Raw genomic sequence first — 16,629 nt, 5'->3', positions numbered from 1 at the left:
AAATAAATAACTTACCTGTGAAATAAAAATAAAACCTAAGCTAGCTACAATATAACTATTAGTTATATTGTAGCTAGCTTAGGTTTTATTTCACAGGTATGTTACTTTGTATTTAGATTTAAATAGGTATTATTTAGTTAATAATTTAAACTTTAATTTAGGTCTATTTAAATTATGTTAAAATTAGGAGGTGTTAGGGTTAGGTTTAGGGTTAGGGGTTAATATAGTTTAATTTAGGTTGTTGTGATGTGGGGGCCGGTGGTTTAGGGGTTAATTAAAAGGTTTAGTTAGTGTTGGCAATGTGGGGGGGGGGTGCAGTTTAGGGGTTAATAGCTTTAGTTAGTGTTGGTGATGTTTGGGAACAGTGCTTTAGGGGTTAATAGGTTTAGGTAGAGTTGGCGATGTGGGGGGAGTGCGGTTTAGGGGTTAATAGTTTTAGTTAGTATCGGCAGTGTCGTTTATTGTCAGTTTAGGGGTTAATACTTTTTTTAGTGATTAATAGGGTTAATAGGTTTAGGTAGTGTTGGCGATCGGGGGGTGTGGTTAAGGGGTTTATAGGTTTAGTTTGTGTCGGCAATGTCGGGGAACTGCGGTTTCGGGGTTAATAACTTTATTTTGTTTTTAGTTAGTGTCTGCGATGTGGGGGGCGGCGGTTCAGGGGTTAATAGTTTAGGTAGTGTTAGTGATGTGAGTGCATGGTGATTTAGGGGTTAATAGCTTTATTTTGTGGCGGCGTGGGTGGCGGCGGTAGTTTAACATAATTTTTTTCGGCAATCGCCGGAACATTGGTTAGAAATAACGATTTGGTCCGTAATAAAAATTTGGTCCGACATTAATAATAATTCGGTAACGGTTTTGAATGTTTCCAAATTTCAAAATTTGGAACAACATAAATCCCAAAACCGAATTACCAACACATACTGAATTATTCCGAATGTCTCGAACCAAATTTTTTTACGGCCCGAACCAAAATGAAACGAAGCGAACCGAATTTTTCAATCGTGCACAAGTCTAGTCTTTTGTTTATTGGAGTCACCATATTTGCATATAATTAGCTGACTGTGTTTGTCTCTGATTTTTATAAGTTATAATTTTTGTCTTTACAGCATGAGGTACTTCTTTTTAAAATTATTTTGTTTTCACCTTTTTTTTTTTACTTTTACAAATATGCCTAATACACAAACTAGTTTAAAGTGTTTTTTAAATGATTTTGTTGTTGCCATTATCCTTGGGAAGTTGTTTTATGCAGCAAAAAGTTTATGGTTGTAAGATAGAAGAAGTTACTTTTGTCCATGGAGCTGGTCATGCCACTCACTGTTCTGACAAGTGGCTGTTAAAAATATTTATGAATTATGCAAATTTTTAAGCAGTAATTTTTTTTTTTAAGAGAGTTGTTAATTTCCCAAATTAGTTTAATTGAATCTAGGCTGCTTTATTCATAGAATAGATAATTATTCTAGTTTCTCATTGAACCATTAGTTAAAGTGATTTAGTTGACTTTGTAAGTTACTGCAGTGAGGTAGACTCTCCACTACTGGCCTCTAGTTGGAGGGTTCCCAAGCGTTGGTATAGTTCCTAGTGGAGAAGTGAATGAGTGTAAGGCAAAAACATAGTGGAACAGGCAAGGTCGACAACAGGTAGGCAATGTGGCACAAAGGGATAATCCGAGTGAGTAGTCGAGACAGGCAGGAAGCCGATACACAGTCTGGTAATGAGGTACAGAGTCAGATGGCAAAAGAGTAGACAGGTTCAGGCAAAAATGGTCAGAGGAATTAAATCAGCAATATACAGCAAAGCACACCCTAGGAGCAAGTCCAACAAACAGGCATGGAGGACAGGAAGTGTTGAGTTTTTATAGCAGTAGCTGACTGAAGTTCTACCGCATAAATAAAATAATAATAAATGGCCCACAATAGGCGAAACGTACGTCTGGAATTTTACCTTTTCTATCTCAGAGAGGGATTGCCTGGTATTTCGGGGCTGGACTGCACTGCTAAGTCAGGATCAGACTGATATGCTACAGGAAAATTCTTCTCTGTGAAAGGCACATATTGAGCAAAAAGAGGCTGCTTCTAGGGTGGTAACTAGCTAGAACAAGCTATTATGCTATTGTTCGTTCCCAGGTTGAGCGCTTCTCTCTTTTTATTTATGAAGTTTTACCGCAGCTGGCAGGCAGGTGAAGCCAAAGAGTAAAAAAGAAAAGAACAGATTAGAAAAATAGAGAAGAAACTATAGTTAACCTGTGGTTCAGAGGTAACTCACTGCAAAACAAACCAGCAGTCCTGGGTTCAATACGCACATAGGCCATGACAGACATCTAGAGCAGTGGTCGCCAACCAGAAGCTGTTGGTGGTCCCTGACACCATCAAGCAGGAATTAATCTTCTCTGATGGTGTCACTCTCGTCGCACTGCAACTCCCTACAGTGCCTGGCTGGACATCAGTGAAAACCAGAGGAGGAGGTAAATTAAAATCTCCCTACACACGCTGCGTAGTACTGCACAACTTGCGTATCTAGATTGTATATTTATCTCCTTCTGCCTGGTGCACTATTCAGAGAGGTTGATAAAGTCTTGGCTTGAAATAGTGGAATTATAGTATATATAAAAAAAAAAAGAAAATTAAAAAAAAAAAATTCTCTCTTATATTTAATTTTCTTCCCTTCACCTGTCTCTTTGTAGTAGTTTTCCTAATTTCTTCAAATTGATTGACATCACTGTTTGTCTTCCTCCCCTTCATTTTCTTTTTTTTTTTTTATTAAATATTAATTCTTTTTCATTCTAATAATTTTCCAGCACACAAATCCATTCCACCTGAATTCCATTAATTGCAATCCAGCAGATCAGCCATATCCAACAAGTATTATAGTTATTGCCAGTAACATCAGTCGTGGTTAGCTCACATCCATATTAAGAGCTTGACTCCAATGTCTGTCCATGATCATAAGTGGTTTTGAACAATTCCTAACTGGGGAGGTAACTTGGAAGTGTTGTGGTCCTTTTAAACATAATTCTTTGTTTCCCACTTTCTGTCTCTGCTTGCAGCTCAAAAGTTGGCACTCACCCTTCATCTGTCATTCGGAAGTATTCTCTCAGTTCTGTCATTCAGTTAGTTAGTTAGTGGTCCACGGGATTCAAAATTGCGAGTTTAGTGGTCCCTGAGGTCCGAAAGGTTGGCGACCACTGATCTAGAGTGTGGTATGTTTTTGTAGCCCACAAACTAGTTTAAAGTGTTTTTAATTAATTTATCCAGAAAAATCCTGTGCACTAAAAGAACGAGTAAATACCAAGTCATCAAAACAATTTTTAAAATGAAAAAACAAAGAAAATAATGCATTATAAGGTTACACCAGCTAGCATAGAGCCTAAACTTGCAGACTCAGAACTTTTTGAGTTTGGACACTCGGGCTGCTCTCTTGTAAATAAAATGGGAAACATGTTGATTTCATCAAAATAACCATCCACTTACACCATCCCACTGAAAAGAAAGCACAAGCAATGGGGGCGGCCATTAGTGTACACTGTTAAAAATAAAAAAATAGTATACAGTATTATATAGGAACTATACTCACAGGGGAGTTGCACAACAAAGTCTGGATGCACAATAGGCTGGCAGAATTACCTCAGTCACTCTGCAGATTTTCCTTTGATATGTCTCATGAAGAGCTTCACACCACTTACCCAGGATAGGGGATGACAAATATGTTGCTAAAATGCTCTATAAAGTCCTTGAGAATAAGCAGTCAATGAAGAACGTATGATAATGAAAGTATCTGTATGAATAAGTCTAGACCAGATTGAGATCAAAAGTTTTTTTTATATATATAACAATTTTTTTTATAAGCAACTTGTGTCAAAGGGAATGGCTCTGTTTCATTCCTGATCATCTGAGGTAAACTGATTATCCCTCCTCCTCCATTTCAGATGCATTAATGTTGGCCACGTATAAACGTATATCAGAATGGGTGGCACTAAAAAGGGATTTTTGTTTTATTACTTTCTTAATACTAGAGAGGTGCTTTGGTTAACAATTGCACCTACTCAACCAAGTTAAAGGCTCACCTGGAGAAGTGACTGTGACCAATTTGTACAAAGGAGGGGATTGTCAGAGTTTTGGACTGCAGTCCTGACAAAACTGCAAGATTTGGGACAAGCTCTTAAGACCCCTGGTCTATGAGTAACTTTATTTCCTACTTGGTCATATTGTGGACATTTTCTTAAGCTATGTTGAGTGGGCAAAGAAATATATATAAATATTATTTAAACAGAAATGTTCCCTATTATCCTTTCATAACTTTTTTTTCTTTATTGCTCATTTTTTTTATTAATAGAACAAGAAAGCAGAGTCTATAGTATATTTATACCTAAGGAAAAATAGATGAGTGGAAACAAAACTCTATTTTTCATCTGAGTGTTGATGAAATACAGAAATTCATATTTTAATGCATACTGAATTTTCTTCCACCTTCTAGAAATGTTCAGTGTTAATTTTCCATGAGTTAATAGCTTTGCCAGTCAAACCCAAGGGATAAAACTCTTGTTGGCTATTTTCCTACATGCCAAGAACCTTGCAGGACAAAAATAATAATGAAAAGCTAAATGTAATAATTTCATTTGTACATTTACTGGATATAGTGGCATATTTTACAAAAACACAGAGACCACCAACTGTCAAGTACACAGTCTATTAAAAATCTGCCCTGGCTGTCTTCACTGAATACCCAGGTCTTAAAATTTCCACATGATCAATAGCATGTGGTTAAAACCACCAATAAGTATATAGTTTAAAGCAGACTTTTCATATCTGTTGCCAATTCGGCTTGGTACAAACCAATGTGAAAATCTCTTTTTTGAAACAGGAAGGTTAAAACTAAATTGCTCAGTTCTAAGCTCTATGTATTGTGTTGTCCTCTCCAAGACCACCAGTAAGAGCCTCTCCCTCTGCCTTTGGATCTTATAACCTTTTTATGCTCAGTTGGTTACTGTGTTACCAGCTGGCAGAAGAAATACTGTAATAGCGCTATAAGTAAAATTATATTTCTTAATTTTTTTCTTCTTTGCATTCTCTGTTTATTAACTATTTATGCTTATAATAAATATAAAATATAGTGTTATATATATATATATATATATAATGTACCTGTTCAATAAAGATATTTTAATGGAAAACAGTCCACTGAGTGTGCTAAATGTACACTATCTTTGTGGCATTTATCAGTGTTCAATAATATTAATGTGCCCTCATTTTATATATATATATATATATATATATATATATATACACATATATATATATATATATATATATATAAGATAGATAGATAGATAGATACATAAATAGAATGATTACCTTTATATGTAAGTATTGCAAAACCACCAGTTTTTTATTTTTATTTAATTTGGTTTAACTCCTTTGCTACCTGGAATTTCATAGAAAAATTTGCCCAAAAGACTGATAATATTAATGTGCCCTCATTTTATATATATATATATATATATATATATATATATATATATATATATATATATATATACAGCGCATATGAATAGACCGGTCCGGTCGCCAATGGCGAGTAAAAATTCCTGCGGGCAAGTAAAATTTACAATTTACCAGCCCTGCTGGCGATCTCACCATTGGCAGCTTTGCACTATTTTTTGGGGGGCATAATGTGTTCTATCTTTTTTTATTCATACTGCAGCCACACTATTTCCCACACTATTTTTTTTACAGCAGCCAGCAGCGCCTTAATACTAAATACTACTAGTAATACTAGCGCAGCGCAGTGCATTAATTCCATCTAGCTTGCTTGTCCGTTGTTAGTGATGTCACATTAGGGCGTACAGTATTTTTAGGAAGCATACGCACTTTTATTTGGGAGCATTGATACAAGCTTGTGTTCCGGATGATACATTGATGTCACAGCAAAGCTCCTCATTAACGGCAGACACTTTATGTTATGTGGGGCACCTTGTTAGCGATGTTGCAGCTGATGCACAATTTTGTATGGACTACAATAGCAGCGGAAATAATGAAAGAAAGTGCTGCTCAGGTTTACATTACTCTATATATTTTTTTGAAATACCGACCATGCTTCTGGAAGTTACCTTAGCAATGTCACAGCATACGCACTATTTTTTTGGGAGCAGAATACAGGTTGCAGACACTGCTGCTCAGGTATTGATAAATCCTGTTCCATTTCAAAGTGATGGCTATATAATGTGGCTCTATCTTAATAATGTCAGTGAACCATCAAAGAAAAAGGTAGATGATGCAGAAAAGAGAGAAAGGGCCAGACAATATGAAAAGGAAAAGAGAGAGAGACCATTCAAAGACAGCTGGATGATTAATGATAAGGGGGGAAAGAGAGAGTGGCTTGTGTACAACAGCTCAAAACAGGTTATGTTATGTAGTGTGTGCCAGGCATTTTCAAACAAACGGAATGCATTTGTGGAAGGTGCCAGCACAATGAAACTTGAAGGTATTCGATCACATGAGCTTTCATCAGGGCATCTGTAGACTGTCCAGTGTGAGTCAAACCGAAAATTAAAGCAGACTGAAACACCTGCTGGACAGGCAATCGCTACCATGACAAAGGCACAGACAGAGAAACTAAAACTACTGTTTCGCAACGCTCATTTCCTTGCCATTAAATCAAGGCCTTTCTCTGACTTTCCAGATTTGTGCAAGTAAGTAAAGTGTATGTTTTTATTTGTTTGGCTTTTCCCTAACTGTGTGCTTGGTTTATATTACTTTTTATGTCCAAAATGCTAATTTTTATCTCTTGACTATTTTGTTTCTACAGACTTGACAAAATGAAGGGCTTGGATGTGGGAGATACCTATCTTAATGCCATATCAGCACGGTCATTTGTACACTTTATTGCACAGGAAGAAAGAAAACATACAAAAACAAAATATGCAGCTGCCAAGTGTGTGATGGTTCAGTTGATAGTGCAGTGGTGGAGGAAGAAATTATTTATGCTAGATTTGCAATAGAAGGCAAGGTACACACAAGATTTGTGGATTTGCAGTCAGTTGAAAAGGCTGATGCTGAAACAATTTCTCAGGCAGTAAATGCAGCAGTTACACAACACCTTGAGCAGTCGTGGAAGGAGAAACTATTTGCAATAGGCACTGATGGAGCAGCAGTGATTGCTGGGAAAAAGTGAGAAGTTGTGCAGAAACTAAAAGGACAGAGAAAGCATGTTGTTGCAATTCACTGCATGAGTCACCGCTTGGAGCTCAGTGTCAGGGTGTAATGATTAAGTATGAACTAGTACCCTTGTTCATGCAGGACCACTCAGTCTCACACCTTACCTCGGGTTCACTAAGATCTAACTTGTGTGAACCCTGTTATGCTCATAGATCTGAGGGTCACTACTGTAGGATACAGAGTGAAGATGGTATACCAAAAAGGAGTTGGAATGAGTTAAACAATAATATAGTATGGTAATGTAGGATAACTCGAAATCCAGAGTTTAGGGAGAAGCTTATTCACTTCCAAAATAGTTGTAGACTCGTATCACACACATATAAAATATTTACATAACTTGCACAGACACACACACACAATTTAGATAGAGTTGTGCAGGATAGCTTCATTGGTTATTTACAACCAGATACAAGATTTGCAGTTGAGAGTAGTTGCTGGGTTAAAGTCAGTTTAAGCACATAAAGTTCATCAGAGGTTAATGCAAATGGAGCAGTGCTATTTAGGCAAATGATAGATATGGCAAAAGTCACTGTGCAAGACAATATAATGAATCACAAGCGGAATAGTTCATGTAACAGTTAGTGCATGAAATAAACTGGTTAATAGCTCAGTATGGCAGGTAAACTTGATTACTTGATTATTTGAGGCAAGCAGCAGCAAATGACATGAGAGGCAAGATATCCTTATTTGTAAATTGGTAATACAGACCGGTAATCCTGATGATAGTACATACAAACCGACTTCCCAAATAGTATCCTAAGAGTGGAGCAGAAGCGGAGTTACCGGAGAAGTAATGCACACAGCGTGTGCAGAGATTCAGTGAGAGTGTGTGGCGGCTGCGGTTTCACCTAGTGACGTCACACGCCAACGGACCAGCATGCGAGTGAGCAGGAAGCAAGCAGCAGCGAGAGAGACAGGAACAGAGTTGTGGAGCTGCAAAACCACAAGACTTGAGTAACAGGAATTAGCATCAGTAGCAGGAAATCCCAACTTAGACAGGAGGGAATAGCTGGGTGCGAAGTGTTCAGGAACAGTGAGTGACTGAACAAATTACCAAGCAACGTTCAACAGTAGGTGGAGCCTTAAATAGCAGTATGATAATTAGTAGTTAAAGGTACAGAATGGTAAAACCCTGACAGAACTCCCCCCTCAAGGAGCCGCTCCGCGGATCAAGGACCAGGACGTTCAGGATTTCTCCGGTGGTACAAAGAGAGGAGTTGGGGGGCAGAGAAGTTTGAGGATGGCTCCCACGAATCCTCCTCAGGAGCATAACCCTTCCATCTTACCAAATACTGTAGTTGATCATGAAGGTATCTGGAGTCCAAGATAGAATCAATTTCATATTCAACATCATCACTCACTTGAGGAACAACAGAAGAACTCTGTAAGTTACCCCTGACCAAGGAGTAGGGTTTTAACAAGGACACATGGAACGTTGGATGTATCTTCAGAGTAGATGGTAATTGTAGAGTCACAGCATTAGGATTGATTACTTTAATAATCTCATACGGACCCAAATACAAAGCACCTAATTTTTTACTAGGAATCTTTAAACGTAGGTTTTTTGTACTAAGCCAGACCTTGTCGCCAACAGCATAATCCGGAGGTTTAGATCTGCGTAAGTCATAATGATGCTTCTGGGTGGTTTGTGCCACTTCTAGTACTGTTTTTAAAGCAGCAAAACCATTAGCAATGGAATTGACTGTATCGTTTACCATTGGAAGTGTAGAATCAGACGTACAGGTAGGATGATACGATGGATGAAACCCATAGTTGATGAAAAATGGTGTGGTTTTCATTGAGGAGTGTAGTGAGTTGTTATGAGCAAATTCGGCAGTGGCCAACAGTGAATGCCAATTATCTTGTTCTAAAGTACAATAGCAGCGGAGATATTGCTCAAGTGACTGATTAGTTCTCTCCGTTTGCCCATTTGTCTGGGGATGATAGGCTGAGCTAAGTCTTCTACAGATGTTGAGGGTACGACATAGCTGGGTCCAAAACCTGGATGTGAATTGTGACCCCCTATCCGTAGTGACAGATTTGGGCAATCCATGAAGTTTCACTATGTTGTTTAAGAATAGAGAGGCAGTTTCTGAAGCTGTTGGAAGACCCCTGTGGGGGATGAAATGAGCCATTTTAGAAAACAAATCAACCACCACTAATATGGTGTTGAAATTTGATGAAGATGGTAAGTCCACTATGTAATCCATGGCGATGTCTGTCCAAGGTCTGTCTGGGATTGGAAGCGAAAGAAGGTAACCATAAGGGCGAATATGTGGGTGTTTCTTAGTGGTACATGTGGGACAACTTTGTACATATCGAGTGACTGTGTCAATCATTTTGGGCCACCAATAATCTCTCTTTAATAAATGCAATGTTTTATGAACTCCAGGATGACCTGCTAATAGTGAGTCATGAGCATAACCAACAATCTCTTCCCTAAGAACTTCAGGTATAAAAAGTAAATTGTCATGGTAGTACAAACCGTCCTGATGTTTGTTTAATCCAAGTTGCTGCAAAGATGAGTCCTGAGACAGATGCTGTTTTAGGGTGGTTTTAAAGCTGGTAGTTAAACAGATTATTCTGTCTGGAGGTATGATAGATTCAGGTGTTTCTATATGTGAAGGTTTCGGATCCTTCCGAGAAAGAGAGTCTGCCTTGAGATTTTTGGAGCCGGGCCTATAAGTTATGATATAATCAAACCGTGAAAAGAAAAGACTCCACCTGACTTGACGTGAAGTCAGGGTTTTGTTAGATCTCAGAAATTCAAGATTCCGATGGTCAGTATATATCAGAATAGGGTGTTGTGTTCCTTCCAGAAGATGTCTCCAGAACTCTAGGGCGGATTTAATAGCAAGAAGCTCCTTATCACCAATACCATAATTCATTTCTGCAGAGGTCATTACTCTGGAGTAGTAAGATATTGGGTGAAGAGGTTCTGTTGGAGACTTTCTTTGAGAAAGGATTGCCCCAAGAGCATACTCGGAAGCATCAACCTCCAGGGTGTATTGACAACTGGGATCTGGGAATTGTAGAATCGGAGCTGTAATAAATTTCTGTTTCAGACTAATGAAAGAATCTTCTGCTGACTGATTCCAAACAAATTTTATATGTTTACGTGTTAAGTAAGTCAAGGGTTGAACAATATGTGAAAACCCTTTAATGAATTTGCGATAAAAGTTCGCGAACCCTAAAAATCTCTGGATTTCTTTCTTATTACGGGGAGCAGGCCAATTGGTTATAGCATCCACCTTGTTAGATTCCATGGAGATACCTAAAGGTGATATGTTGTATCCTAAAAAGGAAATTGTATCTGTATTGAATATACACATTTCCAGCTTAGCAAAAAGACGATGAGCTCTTAATCGTAGTAAAACCTGCTTTACATGTGACACATGTTTTTCGTATGATTCCGAGAATATAAGAATGTCGTCCAGATAGATGACAATACATACATCTAAGAGATCATGAAACACATAATTTATGAAACACTGAAATGTCGCCGGTGCGTTGCATAAACCAAACGGCATTACAGTGTATTCATAAAGGCCGTAACGTGTACGGAAGGCTGTTAACCACTCATCCCCTGCTCTCATCCTAATCAAATTGTAGGCACCTCTAAGATCCAATTTTGTATAAATTACAGCACCACGTAACCGTTCAATTAGTTCAGGAATGAGAGGCAGGGGGTATCTGTTTTTCTTTGTACATTTGTTAAGTTGCCTATAGTCAATGATTGGACGGAGACTACCATCCTTATTCTTAACAAAAAACATAGAAGCTCCAACTGAGGATGTGGAGGGTCTAATGAAGCCTTTTTTTAAGTTATCATCCAAATAATTTTTTAAATGAGCTAATTCTGGCTCTGAAAGAGGATATATATGTCCTATAGGTATGGTACTGTTTGGTATGAGATCAATAGGACAATCATACGTCCTGTGTGGTGGTAGTGTGTCTGCCTCAACCTTATCAAAAACGTCACTAAATTCTTTGTAACATTCAGGTAGGCCATTGACAGATAAATGGTATAAAGAGTGTTTGGTAAAACATGAATGTTTACAAAATGCTGAATCAAAGATCACAGACCCCTCACACCATGAAATAGTGGGGTTGTGTCTTATTAACCAGTTCAAACCAAGTATCATAGGATATACTGAAGTGGGAAGTACATCAAAAGACAACTGCTCAATATGACCAGACTTAGTTATTACAGTAATAGGAATGGTGTGATGTGTTATTGGACCTGAACTGAATAGTGAGCCATCAACCAAACGTATAGCAAGTGAAACACTCTTTTTTATTAGTGGGATCTTATTTTTAACAACAAAGGAAATATCTACAAAATTCCCAGATGCGCCAGAGTCAACTACGGCCTGTACGTCTATCTTCCGGTGATGCCACTGTAGGGAGAGAGGAAGGGACAAATGAGAATTGAAATCATGTACCATATTGATTATATGATAACTAGGAGGTGTCTTACCCTTCTTTTGGCGAAGAAGTATTGGACAATCCTTAACAGAGTGATCTTTATCAGCACAGTATAAACAAAGGTTCAATAATTTGCGCCTAGCTTTTTCTTCTGGTTTTAGAGGACCACGAATCACTGCTACATCCATAGGTTCATCAAGGGACCTTGCTGGCAAGGTTGAAGGCGTAGCATGATAAGTGGATAATTTTCTGTAACTTGCATCACTGAAGGATCTTTCAGATTTTCTTTCCCTTAATCTTCGGTCTATACCAATGCTAAGTGTCATGAGGGCTTCTAAATCATCAGGAATGATACCACGTGCAAGCTCATCTTTTATTGCTTCACTGAGACCTAATCGGTATTGATTCCTTAAGGCTGGAGTGTTCCACTGAGTGTCCGGTGCCCAACGTTTGAAATCTGTGATATATTCTTCCACGACTCTCTTCCCTTGACGTAAGGACCTAATAGCTGTTTCTGCTGTGTTCTGTTTATTGTGATCCTCATAAAGCAGAGACATGGCAGAAAAGAATGCATAGAGAGAATTTAAGATGGGATCATCCTTTTCATAATAGGCATTAGCCCAAGACCTGGCCTCACCACGTAAGAATGAGATAACAGTTAATACCCTGACCCTATCTGTTGGATATGATTTAGGTTTCAGAGTAAACATCAGTGTACAAGAGTTCTTAAAATCCCTAAAAAAAGCTCTCTCCCCAGAGAATTTTTCAGGAGGGCTAATTAAAGGTTCAGCTGAATTTTCAGCTACAGGAGGTTTACTGGCAAGCTGCTCATTTATGAATTTTCTGATGTTTTGGTTCTCCAATTGTATCTCCCTTAGTCCCTGTATCATGTGATCCATACTTTGAGCTAGGGAGCCAACCCTATTGTAAAGCTCTGTTATATCCATTAAACAAGGTACTAGTTATCTTTATAGGCTTGGTAATATGTAATGATTAAGTATGAACTAGTACCCTTGTTCATGCAGGACCACTCAGTCTCACACCTTACCTCGGGTTCACTAAGATCTAACTTGTGTGAACCCTGTTATGCTCATAGATCTGAGGGTCACTACTGTAGGATACAGAGTGAAGATGGTATACCAAAAAGGAGTTGGAATGAGTTAAACAATAATATAGTATGGTAATGTAGGATAACTCGAAATCCAGAGTTTAGGGAGAAGCTTATTCACTTCCAAAATAGTTGTAGACTCGTATCACACACATATAAAATATTTACATAACTTGCACAGACACACACACACACTTTAGATAGAGTTGTGCAGGATAGCTTCATTGGTTATTTACAACCAGATACAAGATTTGCAGTTGAGAGTAGTTGCTGGGTTAAAGTCAGTTTAAGCACATAAAGTTCATCAGAGGTTAATGCAAATGGAGCAGTGCTATTTAGGCAAATGATAGATATGGCAAAAGTCACTGTGCAAGACAATATAATGAATCACAAGCGGAATAGTTCATGTAACAGTTAGTGCATGAAATAAACTGGTTAATAGCTCAGTATGGCAGGTAAACTTGATTACTTGATTATTTGAGGCAAGCAGCAGCAAATGACATGAGAGGCAAGATATCCTTATTTGTAAATTGGTAATACAGACCGGTAATCCTGATGATAGTACATACAAACCGACTTCCCAAATAGTATCCTAAGAGTGGAGCAGAAGCGGAGTTACCGGAGAAGTAATGCACACAGCGTGTGCAGAGATTCAGTGAGAGTGTGTGGCGGCTGCGGTTTCACCTAGTGACGTCACACGCCAACGGACCAGCATGCGAGTGAGCAGGAAGCAAGCAGCAGCGAGAGAGACAGGAACAGAGTTGTGGAGCTGCAAAACCACAAGACTTGAGTAACAGGAATTAGCATCAGTAGCAGGAAATCCCAACTTAGACAGGAGGGAATAGCTGGGTGCGAAGTGTTCAGGAACAGTGAGTGACTGAACAAATTACCAAGCAACGTTCAACAGTAGGTGGAGCCTTAAATAGCAGTATGATAATTAGTAGTTAAAGGTACAGAATGGTAAAACCCTGACACAGGGACACAGCAGCCAATAATGAGAGTCATCAGAAGTTAAAGGATCTACTTCTAGGGTTATATTTATTTTATCACAAGTCGACACTCAACCGTGCAAATCTTAAGAACAGCTATGCTTCTTTGAAAATGAGGCCACTATTGCCTACACGAGCAGATGGGACACAATGGGTAGGCCACTTCTGGCGTGCACTTGACCATTTCCTCAAAGGTTACAAAGCAATTATACAACATCTTGATCAGGTATGTAGACCTCTGCCCCTTCCCTCTGCTATCTCTATCTCTCCAGCCTTCCCTTGCTTTCTCCCCATGTCTCTCAAGCTCCCTTTCTCTCCCTCCATTTCACCCTCCCCACTCCTGTTCCTCCCTATCTGTCCCTTTCCCCCTACCTCTTATTCCTTTTATCTCTCCTGTGCTGCTGTCATTCACTCTCTCTGCCTCTTTCTCTAGCTCTCCCTCCCTCTCTCTGTCTCTCAAAATTGAGAAACCAAATCCCAGAGAGAGAGAGAGAGAGAGAGAGAGAGAGAGAGAGAGAGAATGAATAAAAAATGAGAGATAAGCAGGGCAATTATGTACACTTTCTCTTTATTTCTAGGTCCAATCTCCTGATGCAAAAGGTGTGAGAGGAGAACAGCAAGCAAAGGCCAGATGCTTTTACAGGGCTGCTACAAGTCTGTCAATGGTCCAGTATGCTTGTTTCATGTATGATGTGCTTTTACAGCTATGCAACTTGTCCAACACTCTTTAGAACCAAAATGCAAGTGTTGCAGATGTCCACAACAGTTTGGAAGTGACAAAAAAAAAATACTGATCGCTCTGAAAGAGAGGTATGTACTTTTTTGTTTTGTTGTTTTGTTCTATAAGAGGTTTTGTTCTTATGTTCATATATGTTCCAGGCCTGTACCTGGGTCACTTCTTCATTCTATTCAGTATGATGAAGAAGGCACAGCAAGGTTTGAAGGAGTTGAGTTGAAAGGAAAGAATGATGCCTGCAAGAGTTAAAAAAAGAAGTTTCTGGAAGCAATACAGTCCAGCTTTGAAGATCGCTTTGAAGACATTGAAGAAGGAGTTCTTCAGGCAACATCGGTGACATCCTTCAAAACATGGCCTGACAAAGAAAACTCAGAAGGTATTTCTACATTTAAAATGTAATTAGAGATGTTCTCTAATGTAAAATATTATTAGGACATATTAAACAAAAATATATGAATTACATATATTTTGTTTAATATGAAATATATGAATTACATATATTTTGTTTAATATGTCCTAATTAGTATAGTTTATTTTAGTAGAACAAAAAAAATATGCATCAAACATGTTTGCAAGGAATTTCTAGTTTTCTTTCTTCCAGACTTTGGCAATGAAGACATTGTAACTCTGACCATTCAGTTTCAACCAGTACTAGAGGCACAATAGTGAATGAATGGACAGTTCTTAAGACTAGTTTGTATAACAAGAATGACTGGGAGAAGAAGCTGAAAACGGTCACCTGGCCTGAACTCAGCAGAGAATTCGGAGATAAATGTGGCCATCTTCTGAGTTTGATGGACTTGATCCTAACCTTGCCAGTCAGCACATCAGAATGTGAAATAGGCTTTTCCAAAATGAAGATGATCAAAAGTGACTGGCGCTCCTCCCTCATAACCTCAACATTGTCAGATTTAATGATTGTAAACCTTTATTCTGCACCAGTAGATCAATTTGATCCAAGTGATGCAGTAAGGCATTGGGCAACAGCAGGACCAAGAAAGAGAAATGTCACATACAAAAGGTCTACAAATGAAACATCACATTTAGTAATTGCTGAGGTTGCAGAGGTTCCAATCCCTTTTGATCATCTTGAAAATGATGAGGAGCAAGCAGAAGAGTTTGAGGTGTCAAGACTTAATGAGGTTTATGATTGTGAGTTGAACTCCCCAGAGCACTCGGACTCAGATTGACATCTGTTAACAGTTTCAACAATGTTTCATGTGCAGCACAGATCCTTTACTTTCTGTATTGACTTCAATACAATTGCTGAGGCTCAGTTACTAATTTTATTTTCAAATTTGCTTAAAATATATCAATACTAGTTCACTAAAAGTCTAATTTTGCACTATTCCATAGTTCAATGATTGTATAATTGGACCAATGTCAGGAATGTATACAAAAATAAAGAATACAGGTTTGTGAGATTATAACAACAAGGTGTCTTTTGTCCTTTTTAATGTATAATGTACACATATGCAGATGCGCATGGGCAATCGGAACAGCAAATAGAATGCAAGCTCAATCTGATTGGCTGATCGGATCAGCCAATCGGATTGAACTTGATTCTGATTGGCTGATTCCATCAGCCAATCAGAATATTCCTACCTTAATTCCGATTGGCTGATAGAATCCTATCAGCCAATCGGAATTCGAGGGACGCCATCTTGGATGGCGTCTCTTAAAGGAACCTTCATTCGTCAGTAGTCCGTCGGGCCAGCAGAATGTTCCGCGTCGGAGGTCTGCAAGATGGATCCGGAAAAAAGAAGATTGAAGATGCCGTTGATAGAAGACTTCAGCCGGATCATGGACCTCTTCAGCTCCCGCTTGGATGAAGACTTCAGCCGGATCATGGACATCTTCAGCCCCCCGCTTGGGCTTGGATCAAGACATCGGAGGAGCTCTTCTGGATCGATCGGTGAACCTGGTATGGTGAAGATAAGGTAGGAAGATCTTCAGGGGCTTAGTGTTAGGTTTATTTAAGGGGGGTTTGGGTTAGATTAGGGGTATGTGGGTGGTGGGTTGTAATGTTGGGGGGGGTATTGTATGTGTTTTTTTTACAGGCAAAAGAGCTGAATTCTTTGGGGCATGCCCCACAAAGGGCCCTGTTCAGGGCTGGTAAGGTAAAAGAGCTTTGAACTTTAGTAATTTAGAATAGGG

Source organism: Bombina bombina, chromosome 4 (assembly GCF_027579735.1).
Source record: "Bombina bombina isolate aBomBom1 chromosome 4, aBomBom1.pri, whole genome shotgun sequence".
In the NCBI taxonomy this organism is placed as follows: domain Eukaryota; kingdom Metazoa; phylum Chordata; class Amphibia; order Anura; family Bombinatoridae; genus Bombina; species Bombina bombina.
Note: the sequence above shows the minus strand (reverse complement) of the source record.